The following is an 11,186-nucleotide window of genomic DNA, read 5'->3' as shown; positions in this document are numbered from 1 at the left end:
TAGACATTTGAGACCTACTTACTGCCCAACGACTTCAGAAATGTACCAATTACAGTCCCACTAGAGGCCATTTCAGGACATCCTGACTTGGAGTATTACAGTTTGAAATGTGTGCATGCGTGTGTGTGCATACCTATGAAATCTTGCTTTCTTTACACTTCTTTAGTTAATATTGGGGTTGGACGTTCATCCCACACTTGTTATCTCTTGTCCTCTTTTGAGAGTATTCTGTTCAAGTCCTTCACAGTTGAGAAGTATTTTATTTCAATCTCGGGGGAATTTCATGTCCCAGATTCTCTGTTCTGCCCTCTTTTGGTTGGAGAGGGGCTCTTTTCCCACCTGTAAATCCTTTGGAAATTCCCTTCTGAAGTCAAGTTCCTTTGGCATAGGAGGACAGGCTTGGGTGGCTAAGAGCTTCCATGGGGCTGGAAACAAGTGTATGGAAGTCTGAAGCCTGCAGAGCCAGTTGAACTTTCATCCCTGGTTGGAGAGTTTTCAAACGGAAGGAGCTCGTCTCTACATAATTTTCTTTTCACTTCCCATTTTTAAACATCCCAGAGGGACCCTGGGTGATTTCCTTCTCCTTATTTAACTCAAATTGAATCTCTGAATAAACTATGTCCCTCTTAGGAGCCTCAGACACATATTTAGAGGAAATGTGTCATTTAAAGTGCTTTTTTTTTGAAGTCATGTGAGAAATTATCAGAGTAAGAATCTCCTCACCACCCTCTGTGCTCTGTGCCTTCTTTAGCTCAGAGCCAGGAGAAAAACTTTCTCCTCTTCCTCCCCCCCCCAGTCCTTTTCCCTTCTGAGTCTGACACAGAAGAGACTTGCACACAGGTGGTAAGTGGCAAGCATAGGGCAGTTGCATGTGTTGAAATAAGTGTGGCATGTGCAGGAGTGTGAGAGATGATAAAACGCATTCATGTGGGGAGTGAGGCTGAGCAATGATAATCAAGGGAGCTCTAGGGAGAAGTGGACATTTGTGGTCACCTTAAATGATTAACAGGATTTTGAAATACAGTAAAGGAGTCAGCTAAGTTTCTATCAGTTTCTACTCTGGCCTCACTGGTAGGTAGAGAATCCTGGTTCTCTGTGTTGATGCCAGAGACAGTTATCCATCCATCCACCATCCATCCTTTCATCCAACCATCCATCCACCCATGCACACATGCATACATCATCTGACATTTTATTCATTCATTTGTTCATTCTTCCAATGTTCCCTCCATCTTTCCATCCATTCTTATGTTATCTATCAAGGCCCTACTCTCTGCAGCATGCTGAAGGCAAAAATATATTTTTTTGTCTTTTTAAAAAATAACTTCATTTATTTATGTATTTTTGGCTGCGTTGGGTCTTCGTTGTTGCGCGCGTGCTTTCTCTAGTTGCAGCGAGCGGGGGCTACTCTTCGTTGCAGTGCGCGGGCTTCTCATTGCAGTGGCTTCTCTTGTTGTGGAGCACGAGCTCTAGGCATGTGGGCTTCAGTAGTTGTGGCTCACGGGCTCTAGAGCACAGGCTCAGTGGTTGTGAGGCATGGGCTTTGTTGCTCCGTGGCATGTGGGATCTTCCCGGACCAGGATTCAAACCCATGTCCCCTGCCTTGGCAGGCGGATTCTATTTTTTTTTTTTTTGCGGTACGCGGGCCTCTCACTGTTGTGGCCTCTCCCTTTGCGGAGCACAGGCTCCGGACGCGCAGGCTCAGCGGCCATGGCTCACGGGCCCAGCCGCTCCGCGGCATGCGGGATCTTCCCGGACCAGGTCACGAACCCGTGTCCCCTGCATCGGCAGGTGGACTCTCAACCACTGCGCCACCAGGGAAGCCCGGCAGGCGGATTCTTAACCACTACGCCACCAAGGAAGTCCCGGCAAAAATATTAATAAGACAAGAGTTTAGCTTTCAAGGAGAACATAGTCTAGTGTTAGGCTGGACAACTTAAAAATAGGTCATAATACTGTGCAATAAGTCCACCCTATAGGAGTTTGTTTAAAATACGCCTCTATGAATGCCCCTTTTCCCCCAAAAGCCTTACCTGACCACTCAATCTAAAATAGGTTATTGTATACTTACCTGGCAGGGGAAATACCACGATCAAGAAGGTGGTATTTCCCAGGGCGACGCTCCTCCGTTGCACTCCGAGTGTGCCGACCCTTGCGATTTCCTAAAATGTGTGAAAGAAACTCAGTTGCATAATTTGTGGTTGTGGGGGACTGCGTTTGTGCTCTCCCCTTTAAAAAAAAATAGGAAAAATATAAAATAGGTTCTTGTTACTATTCTTTTTCATGATATTCTTTTTCTTTTCCTTTAGAGTGTTTATCACAATTTGTTAATATGATAGTATGTTTATTTGCTTAATTTCCGTGTCCCCAGTGGGGGTAGGTTCTATGTCTGCTTTGCTTACAGTGAATACTCAACCCCTGGTCCCGGCTGGCACACAGCAGGCCCAAAGGAGACATTTATTGAGTGAATTAACAAATAAGCACTGATCGTACCCAGGCATGATGATTTCTTGCACTAAACCAGTGGTTCTCAAAGTGTGATCCTTGGACTAGCAGCATCATCAACACCTGGGAACTTGGTTTGGAGTGAAAAGTCTTGGCCCTACCTGTTCCTTCACAAACTGGTCCCATACCCAGAGGGCAGGGAGAGACCAAAGAAAGAGTCAGACCACTCCAGATTGGTAGGTGGCAGATTTAATAAGCAAGAGTACTTACTTCTGAGGCTTGTCTTTGGCGCCTGCAAGACGAATAGATCCCTGTACCTGCCCACCAAAACCTTAAAGTTAAAGAGACCTTAACTGGATTCAGTCATATATTCAGTCCAGACAGTCTCAAAAACACCTTTCTCTCTCAAGGCTACGTCCTTGAAACAGCTCCCACTGTGGGAAAGTAGGCTGAGCCTACATTCCGAAGACAAAGGGTGTGGGAGGAGCCTGCGACTGCCTGAGTCCAGCTGGTGGGTCAATCAGTGGTCATGCCCTCTCGATTCTTCCTCCAACACCAGCCCAGACCAGAATAGAATCAGAAACTCTGGAGTCAGCAGTCTGTGCTTTAACAAGCCTTCTGGGTAATTCTGATGGAGACTGAAGTTTGCAAGCACTGTACTAAAGTGATAAACGGCCATTCTCGTCTACCGTAGACATCTGTGGATTTTGGCACAGAGATAAGAGTAATTATGTCTGGACTGGGAAATACTTCATGGAGAAGGTGACATTTTTAAGGAAGCCTCAAGCTAGATAAGCCAGAGAAAAGCAATTCAGGCAGAGTACTGTGTACCCAAAGGCACATAGGCATGGATTAGCCTGGCCTTTGGAGGCGTCTATAAGTAGTTCTGCGGGAGGGTCCCGGACATGGCAGGGAGATTAGGCCGGAGATGGAGGCAGGCGCCTTGAATGCCAAGTTTCAAGCAGGTAAGTAACTTCGTACCCCGTTTCCCCTCCCCACGGCTGTCCAGACTGACCTGAGTCAGACTTCCGCGGGCTCACTTCCCGTCCCCGCCTGCCTTTTTCCTCCTTCCCTCTTTTCCCAATTCTCCCACCTCCTCCCTTCCCCTGGGGGTGAGACGGCCTAGCTTCCAGGCCAACTCCACTCCTCCCCGACCCGTCCAACTCGCTGACGTCAGCTGGGCCGGGCGCGCCTGGTTGGCGGCTTTGGAGCCAGGCCCCGCCCCACTGCGCGGCTTTGGGGGAAAGCCCAGGATGCTGGTCTGCGTCGAGGGAGCCGCGCAGGCGCCGTTGGTACAGGGCGTCGCGGGGCTTTCAGGGCTCGAGAGAAAGAGTCCCTGCCTCAGGAGACACCTTGCTTCCGAGGGAGCGGTCCGTGGTGTCAGTGTCGGTTGCTCGGGACCCACGCTTGCGTCATTTAGCGCCACCCCCCCCCCCCAGGGGAACTGGCTTCCAGTCTGCGCCCTCTGCTCCGCGACCGACCGCGCTGGTGACTCACAGAAGGACTGGTCTCCAGGGTCCTCAACCCAACGGTGCCTGGAGGCGATGAAGGGTGATAACAGACTTCCTAAAAATAGGTACTGTTTACCGAGCACTTCTTAGTGTGCTGGCATTGAGTCACCTACACCTTGTAGTTCTCAACTTTATGCAACCCAGTGCCCTGTTCTTATAATACGTTTCAGTGCCACTTCAGAATTTATAGATAATGTAACCAGCCTACATCCCAGTTCAATAATATTAAACCACAAAATGCCACAATTAGTGTAAAGGGGGAAATAGAAAGAATTTATAATAATAGAACATATAGTTCATGCTCACTTGGGCAGCACATATACTAAAATTGGAACCATACAGAGAAGATTATATGCATATATACATACACTTGTTTTTTTCAGCAGGGAAATGCTTGGGCAGACCCTCACTAGAAGATATAATGAAGTAATTATTCCCCGCCAATCTGCAACAACTGCAAATGCAACCCTCACTGATACAGACATGTTATAGTAATGGCTCGAATACCACCAGTACTGTTGCAATTGCATTATGCTTTTCTGCAGTGGTGAACTCTCCTGCTGAAAAATTCCAAATAAAACAGAATCCAGTCTTCCCTTGATTGACATGGTGCCCTGCTGCCTTTTGTTCACCCCTCCAGATCCATTCTCCCTCATTCTCCCCAGGGCAGAGACCACTGGCACATCATATCTCACTGAATCCTTACAAACACATTTGGACTGGGTATCATTATTTTACACATGTAGAAATAGGCTCAAAGAGATCCAGAAAGCTGCTTAGGTCTGTCTGTGGTGGGTCTTGAGTTCAGACTCAGATGTGACTGGATTTAAGGCCTCTGTTCCTAATTGCAAAGCTGCACTGCCCCTTTGCAGTTTGGGTCTTTGTCAGAGTCAAAGGACAGAGAGAGTGCTAGAGGAGGTCAGGTCTAATTCTCCATAGAGAAGAGGGCCTTCACCAGAGATGTACTAGTCTAGGTATGCTGGGGTATGGATAATAACATATAGCCTCAAAATTTCAGTGGCTTGGAATTCCCTGATGGTCCAGTGGTTAGGACTCCGTGCTCTTACTGCTGAGGGCCTGGGTTTGATCTCTGGTTGGGGAACTAAGATCCTGCAAGCCGTGTGGCAAGGCCAAAAAAAAAAAAACCAAACTCAGTGGCTTAACATACAGTAGAGATTTATTTCTTGCTCCAGTAAAGTCCACAGCAGATCTTCTTGGTAGGGTGGCTCTCTCCTGGGCAGCTCTCCTTCAAGCGGTGAAATGAGAGATTCGGCCTTCTTCCATTAGGAAGCTCTGCCACCTCAGAGCCTTTTGCTTCCAGCCTCACAGATGAACGGGAGAGGGTGTGGAAGATTACTTGGAATATTTTATGGGCAAATGTGGAGGTGGCTTGCATTTCTTCTACCCTTCTCCTATGGGCTGAACTCAATCACATGGTCCATACCTAGATGCGAGGGGGCCTGGGAAATGTAGTCTGTGTTTGGTGAGCACAGCCATGTCTCTGCAGAAATGTCAAGCTCTTCCAGTCCCTATACTAAGAGCATAAAAAAAGGAGGCTTAAGTTCGTGTCATCTTTTTTTTTTTTTTTTTTTGCTATGAATACATTTTACTGAAATACTGTAGGACTCACTTTCACAGTAAGGTACCTAAACTGTTTCTAACACAGGAGCCAAGTAACATCCAACTCTCCATGTACAACGTCTTGCCATTTCTAGAAAAATCCTTTCACATTTTTAAAAATTAGCTTCGGCTGGAAGGCCTGGGGTAATGGTTGAAGCCCAGAGTGTCTCTGAAGATGCTGCATGAGAGTTTTCATTGCTGCTTCGGAGGCTGGGAGCCCCACTGGCCAATGAGGAGGCCAGAGCCCCACTGACGGATGAGGAGGCCAGGCAAGATGAGCTGGAACATGTGGGGGGAGCTGGGTTCTGCACTTATTCAGACTATGGGTTTCTCATCATCCTTCCTAGATGGGCTCTGGAAGATGGTCTCTTTATGTCTACATGTTGTGCTGCACCCCACAGGCCTACAAGGCCTGTGCTTGCCCTGCTTCAAGACTGAAGAAAGAGCCCGGAGTCAGCAACAGAGACATCAATGATTTAATGGATGGGGGAGCTTATACATCTGAAGCAAGGTCCTGGAGCGACAGCCCACCATGTGCAGCGGGCAGCAGGCAGGACATGGCGGCAGTCTTCACTCCAAGTGTTATCTTTGCTGTTGATCTGCTGAATGACTACGCCTCCTATCCTGCCCCCTTTCAGGGCCTTAGTTTCCTCATTTGTTACATGGTTGTGGAAGCCCAGCCCTCAGAGCTGCATGATGGCCAGATGTAATTGGTAGGATAGAGTGGTTGTTGGGGGAAATCATGGAGAGAGCTGCCTCCTCCTGAGGTCTGACCTTGCCTAATGTCTCTCCGGACTCCACTTTCCACCTTCTGCAGCCAGGAAGGCCCAGCAGGACCTCCTGGTTGTTGAGGAGGCCTTCCCTGCGAAGCCTCAAGTGCCCATGGTCCCTCTGAACACTGGCATTGTTGGGGAAGAACGGTTCTGAGTAATTAATGAAGAGTGAAATCCAGATACTAGAATCTACCAGAGGACTCCAGCAAGCTCCCTGGGACCCAGTGGAGGCCCCAGAGAACCTGGCATGAATCCAAGGAGATGCTGGAGCTGTGGCCGAGGAGCTGGGCTGGTGTGTGTTGGGGAGCCCATGCTCACTTCAGTGGTTGTCCACAGTTTGGTCTGCCCCAAACCTCTCTTCCAGGAGTCAGCTCTCCCACACCCAAACTACAAGGTTGCAGTGGGAACTGTCATGTTTCTACAGTAGGCCCCTGGCCCCTGGTCACTTGATTAGTCCAGGGTCAGGCACTTGACCCACACTGGAACAATAATTTTTCTGCTTGGGAATTTTGGAGAGAGAAAGAGCTATTTTAACTTCTCTCCAGCTGATTGGTCCAATAACATATAACCCTTAGGTTCTCTTGACAGTCATATTTTTCTCACTGTGTGGAAGTAACAAGCAGGGGAAGCTGGTCTGATGAGAGAGAATGAAAGATGAGGAGACTTCCAGTGGTGTTTGAGTTTCTGATTCTGCTCCATTCCTGAGGCTAGGCTGTAATCTAGACTCTGATATCATTAAAATTAAGTTTCCCCTTTTTGCTTAAGCTAGTTTAGATAGATTTTGTTGTTGTTGTTATTGATCCAAAGAGCTAAGGAATAGTATGAACTTCCTTATCAAACACATTTATTCATTCAAGAAATATTTCTGGTGCATCTACTATGTTCCAGGTACTGTGCAAAGTACTAGAAATTTGGGACTTCCATGGTGGCGCAGTGGTTAAGAATCCACCTGCCAATGCAGGGGACACAGGTTCGGGCCCTGGTCTGGGAAGATCCCACATGCCATGGAGCAACTAAACCAGTGTGCCACAGCTACTGAGCCTGCGCTCTAGAGCCCACAAGCCACAACTATTGAGCCCATGTGGCACAACTACTGAAGCCTGTACGTCTAGAGCCCGTGATCTGAAACAAGAGAAGCCAGCACAATGAGAAGCCCGCACAACACAACGAAGAGTAGCCCCCGCTCGCCGCAACTAGAGAAAGCCCACGCACATCAACGAAGACCCAGTGCAGCCAAAAATAAATAAATAAATAAATTTATAAAAACAAAACAAAAACGCCCCAAAACCCTCAAAGTACTGGAAATTTAACTATGAATAGGATAGACGTGGTATATACCCCCAGGGACCTTATACTTGGAGGCTAGGGCAGGACAGACCTGGAACAAGTACTATACAGGTAAAATCCAGGTTTATGAGAACTGTCAAGAAGGAAAAAAATTTTCCTCTACCTTTCTCTGCTCTTCTGTCTGGTCTAAGAATTAAGTTGACACGAGACGGACTAACAGGAGAAAATCAAATTTAATTACTTATGTACAAGAAATCCACATTAACATGAGAGATTCCAAATACAGGCAGCATGAGGTATATATGTCATTCTGGACTAAGGAGAAGGGAGCACGTGTCTGGGACTTCAAAGGGAAGGAAGGCATTTGTAGGAAGATGAAAAAAGAGCAAATGTTTGTTAAATGTTTGCTGGGCCGTGTAGAAACAATGGGACAGAGAGAGGAATTTTAACAAACTGACTTTGCTAGTTTCCTGCCTGTCTACCACACCTAGTTCATATTATACTATAGATAGCTCTGGTGATAGTTCTCTTTCCTGGAGAAGGCCCTCTCTCTGAATTCTTTTAGGTAGTTAAGGGGGAGGTGAAAAGAAAACAGAAAAAAACTTCTTGAGTCTTTTGTTTCTTCCTCATGCCAAAGAGACGTATTCTGGGGTGGCAAATTTTGCTCCCCTACAAAATATGTCACAGGGTTGTGAGAACATACAAGCTGAGAACTGAAGGACGGGGCAGGGGTTGGGTGGAAGAAGATTGGAATTAGGATGTCGAGGAGGGAGAGCATCCCAGGCAGGAAGAAGAGCACGAGTGATGACAACTCCATCATGAACCAGCATCCTCTGGAGAGAAAACAACACTCCAGCTGAGCTGGACCAGCTAAGGGGCCTGATTTTTCACCTCCCCCCATTTTGAGCCCTCAGGTAATGCATTGGTAAGAAGACTCTTTCCTTTTCCCCAGAAGCAGCCTAGCAGGGACCACTCCCACCTGTCCAGACTGTTCTATTCCTTATTTATTTTTTTTTATAAATTTGTTTATTTATTTTTGGCTGCGTTGAGTCTTCGTTGCTGCACGTGGGCTTTTTCTAGTTGCGGCGAGCGGGGGCTACTCTTGTTTGTGGTGCGCGGGCTTCTCATTGCGGTGGCTTCTCTTGTTGCGGAGCACGGGCTCTAGGCACGTGGGCTTCAGTAGTTGTGGCACACGGGCTCAGTAGTTGTGGCTCGTGGGCCCTAGAGCGCAGGCTCAGTAGTTGTGGCGCAGGGGCTTAGTTGCTCTGCGGCATGTGGGATCTTCCCAGACCAGGGCTTGAACCCATGTCCTCTGCATTGGCAGGTGGATTCTCAACCACTGGGCCACCCGGGAAGCCCTGTTCTATTCCTTATTGAGCTGTTGCATGGGGAGAAACACAAAACACTTCCAGGAAGGCCTTGACACACTGAACATGATCTGTATATGCATTCTTCCCTTTCATTCATACCCCTTTCTGCAGAGAATGCTAACTTTCATCCTAATAGCCATTATCCCCACCTTACTTACTCCTATGTTGGGGGCACCATGTATCTGGCTAATAAAACCACATTTCCCAACCTTCCTTGCAAGTGGGGGTGGCTAATGAGAGGTCAGTGGAAGTGATTAGGTGGGATTTTGGGAAAGCTGTTTAAAGGAGTTAACTCAGCAAGCACCCCTTTTCCCTTTCCCCCTATTCTTCTTTCTTTGTCCCTGGGACATGAATTTGATGAGTGAGCTCCAACAGCCATCTTTCACTCATGAGGTGATCTTGAAGATGGACATCATGTGCTGAGGACGGCAGAGCAGATGACAGATTCCAGCTTCTGAGACCTTGTAGAATCCCCGTACCAGCCTGACCTGCCTGCAGATGGTTTATCATGTGAGAGGAAAATAAGTCCCTACCTTGTTTAGGTCGCTGTTGTTTTGAATCTCTTACCAGCGACTGGACAAAATTGCTCATTGGTGTAATCCTAAAAGCCCTCTTGTAATTCAGTTTCTCTCCACTAAATAGTCCCCAAGTCATCCATTCAATCATTTAGTCATTCGCTCACTCAAACACTCTCTGATTGAAGATAGCCATCCCATATTCTAGAATCAGATGAGATTATGTGGGTATAAAAGAGTGTTGTAGGGCTTCCCTGGTGGCGCAGTGGTTGAGAGTCCGCTTGCCGATGCAGGGGACACGGGTTCGTGCCCCGGTCCTGGAGGATCCCATGTGCCGCGGAGCGGCTGGGCCTGTGAGCCATGGCCGCTGAGCCTGCATGTCCGGAGCCTGTGCTCCGCAATGGGAGGGGCCACGGCGGTGAGAGGCAAGCGTACCTCAAAAAAAAGAAAGAAAGAAAAAAAAAGAGTGTTGTAAATACCAAAGCATTAAACACATATTAGATTGTGTTATTATTTTAATTAATATTATGATTTGTTGTTGCTCAAGTGTCACAATTAAGGAGATTTTAGTGTGTAGCAATTTGCTAGAGGGAAACTCCCATTAAGTGGTGTGAAATTCAGTTCTATTTGATGTTGTAATAAAAGAAGCAAGGGGTAACCCAGTGCAAGTGCTTCTCAAACTTTAATTTGCACAGAGAAATACTTGAGGATCTTATTAAAATGCAGGTTCAGACTCAGGGGGTCTGAGGTGAGGCCTCAGATTCTGCATTTCTCACAAACTCCTGGACAAGGCTGCTTGCCGCCCTGAACCTTCGAATAGTGGGGACTTAGATCTTTGCCCGTGCTGGGGAAAGAAATGAAGAGAGAGGAGAAAGGGAAGCTAAGGGCAGAGAGGAGAGCATTTCAGAAAATGGGAAACAGTTTCTTTTAGAGGCTGTATCTCCAAGCAGGTTGGTAACTTAATAACAGCCAGGAACTCTGCAGACCTTATTTTGTTTAATTCTTACAACCGTATATAAGGGGAATTCTAATTCTTAGTCTACAGTTGAGAAAGCAAGTTGAAGCTCAGAGAAGTTAAGGGATATGACCAAAGTCACACAGCAGGTCAGTGGCAGGGATGGGATTGCCACCCAGGTTTTTCAGAGGCCAGAGCCTGTGTTTCTTTCCAGGCCCCTTGCTAAAATTCCAGGGGGACGTTTACTCCTTTTGCTGAATTCTTCCTCCTCACCCAGGAAATGCTGGTCAGGGGAGGAGGACGAGGCTGCCCTAGGGAACCAGGCCCCCGGTACTTGAATGTTTGGCTCAGCTCTAATTTATCTGAAAGGTTTTCTGTGGCTGCTAAGCTCTGTATTTTTTGAACACTGGGGCCTTGGTAGTGGGAAGTAAGGTGGGTGCCGGTGGGATGTTTATAAGTTTTGCTGGACAATTTCCATTTCGTAAGCCCAGTCTCCTTTCTGGAGGTTGCCGTGGTCCAGAGCAGCAGGAGTATGTCCTGGGAAGTGGAGGCCACAGAGGTGAGAGCAAACCCTGCTCCAGCTCTGACCCGGGACCATCGCTTTCTCCCTGGATGCCCTTGAAGGACTACTAAAACCTGACAGTTTGGCCCAGCAATCAGCAAACCGGCAAGTGCCAGGCCCCAGTGAGGATCCTTGCTTCCTCCCAAGA

The 11,186-nt window shown here is 47.5% G+C and overlaps 1 non-coding gene across 1 annotated transcript; it reads left to right on the top strand.

The window, feature by feature from the left end:
• The first annotated feature begins 2,063 nt into the window (after positions 1-2,063).
• Positions 2,064-2,232, top strand: LOC115840262 (U1 spliceosomal RNA). Its single transcript, XR_004034401.1, has one exon. It is a non-coding gene; the product is annotated as a U1 spliceosomal RNA (small nuclear RNA).
• Positions 2,233-11,186: the final 8,954 nt, after the last annotated feature.

This window comes from Globicephala melas, chromosome 6 (assembly GCF_963455315.2).
Source record: "Globicephala melas chromosome 6, mGloMel1.2, whole genome shotgun sequence".
Lineage (NCBI taxonomy): Eukaryota > Metazoa > Chordata > Mammalia > Artiodactyla > Delphinidae > Globicephala > Globicephala melas.
Note: the sequence above shows the minus strand (reverse complement) of the source record. Positions and strands in the feature narration are given on the sequence as shown.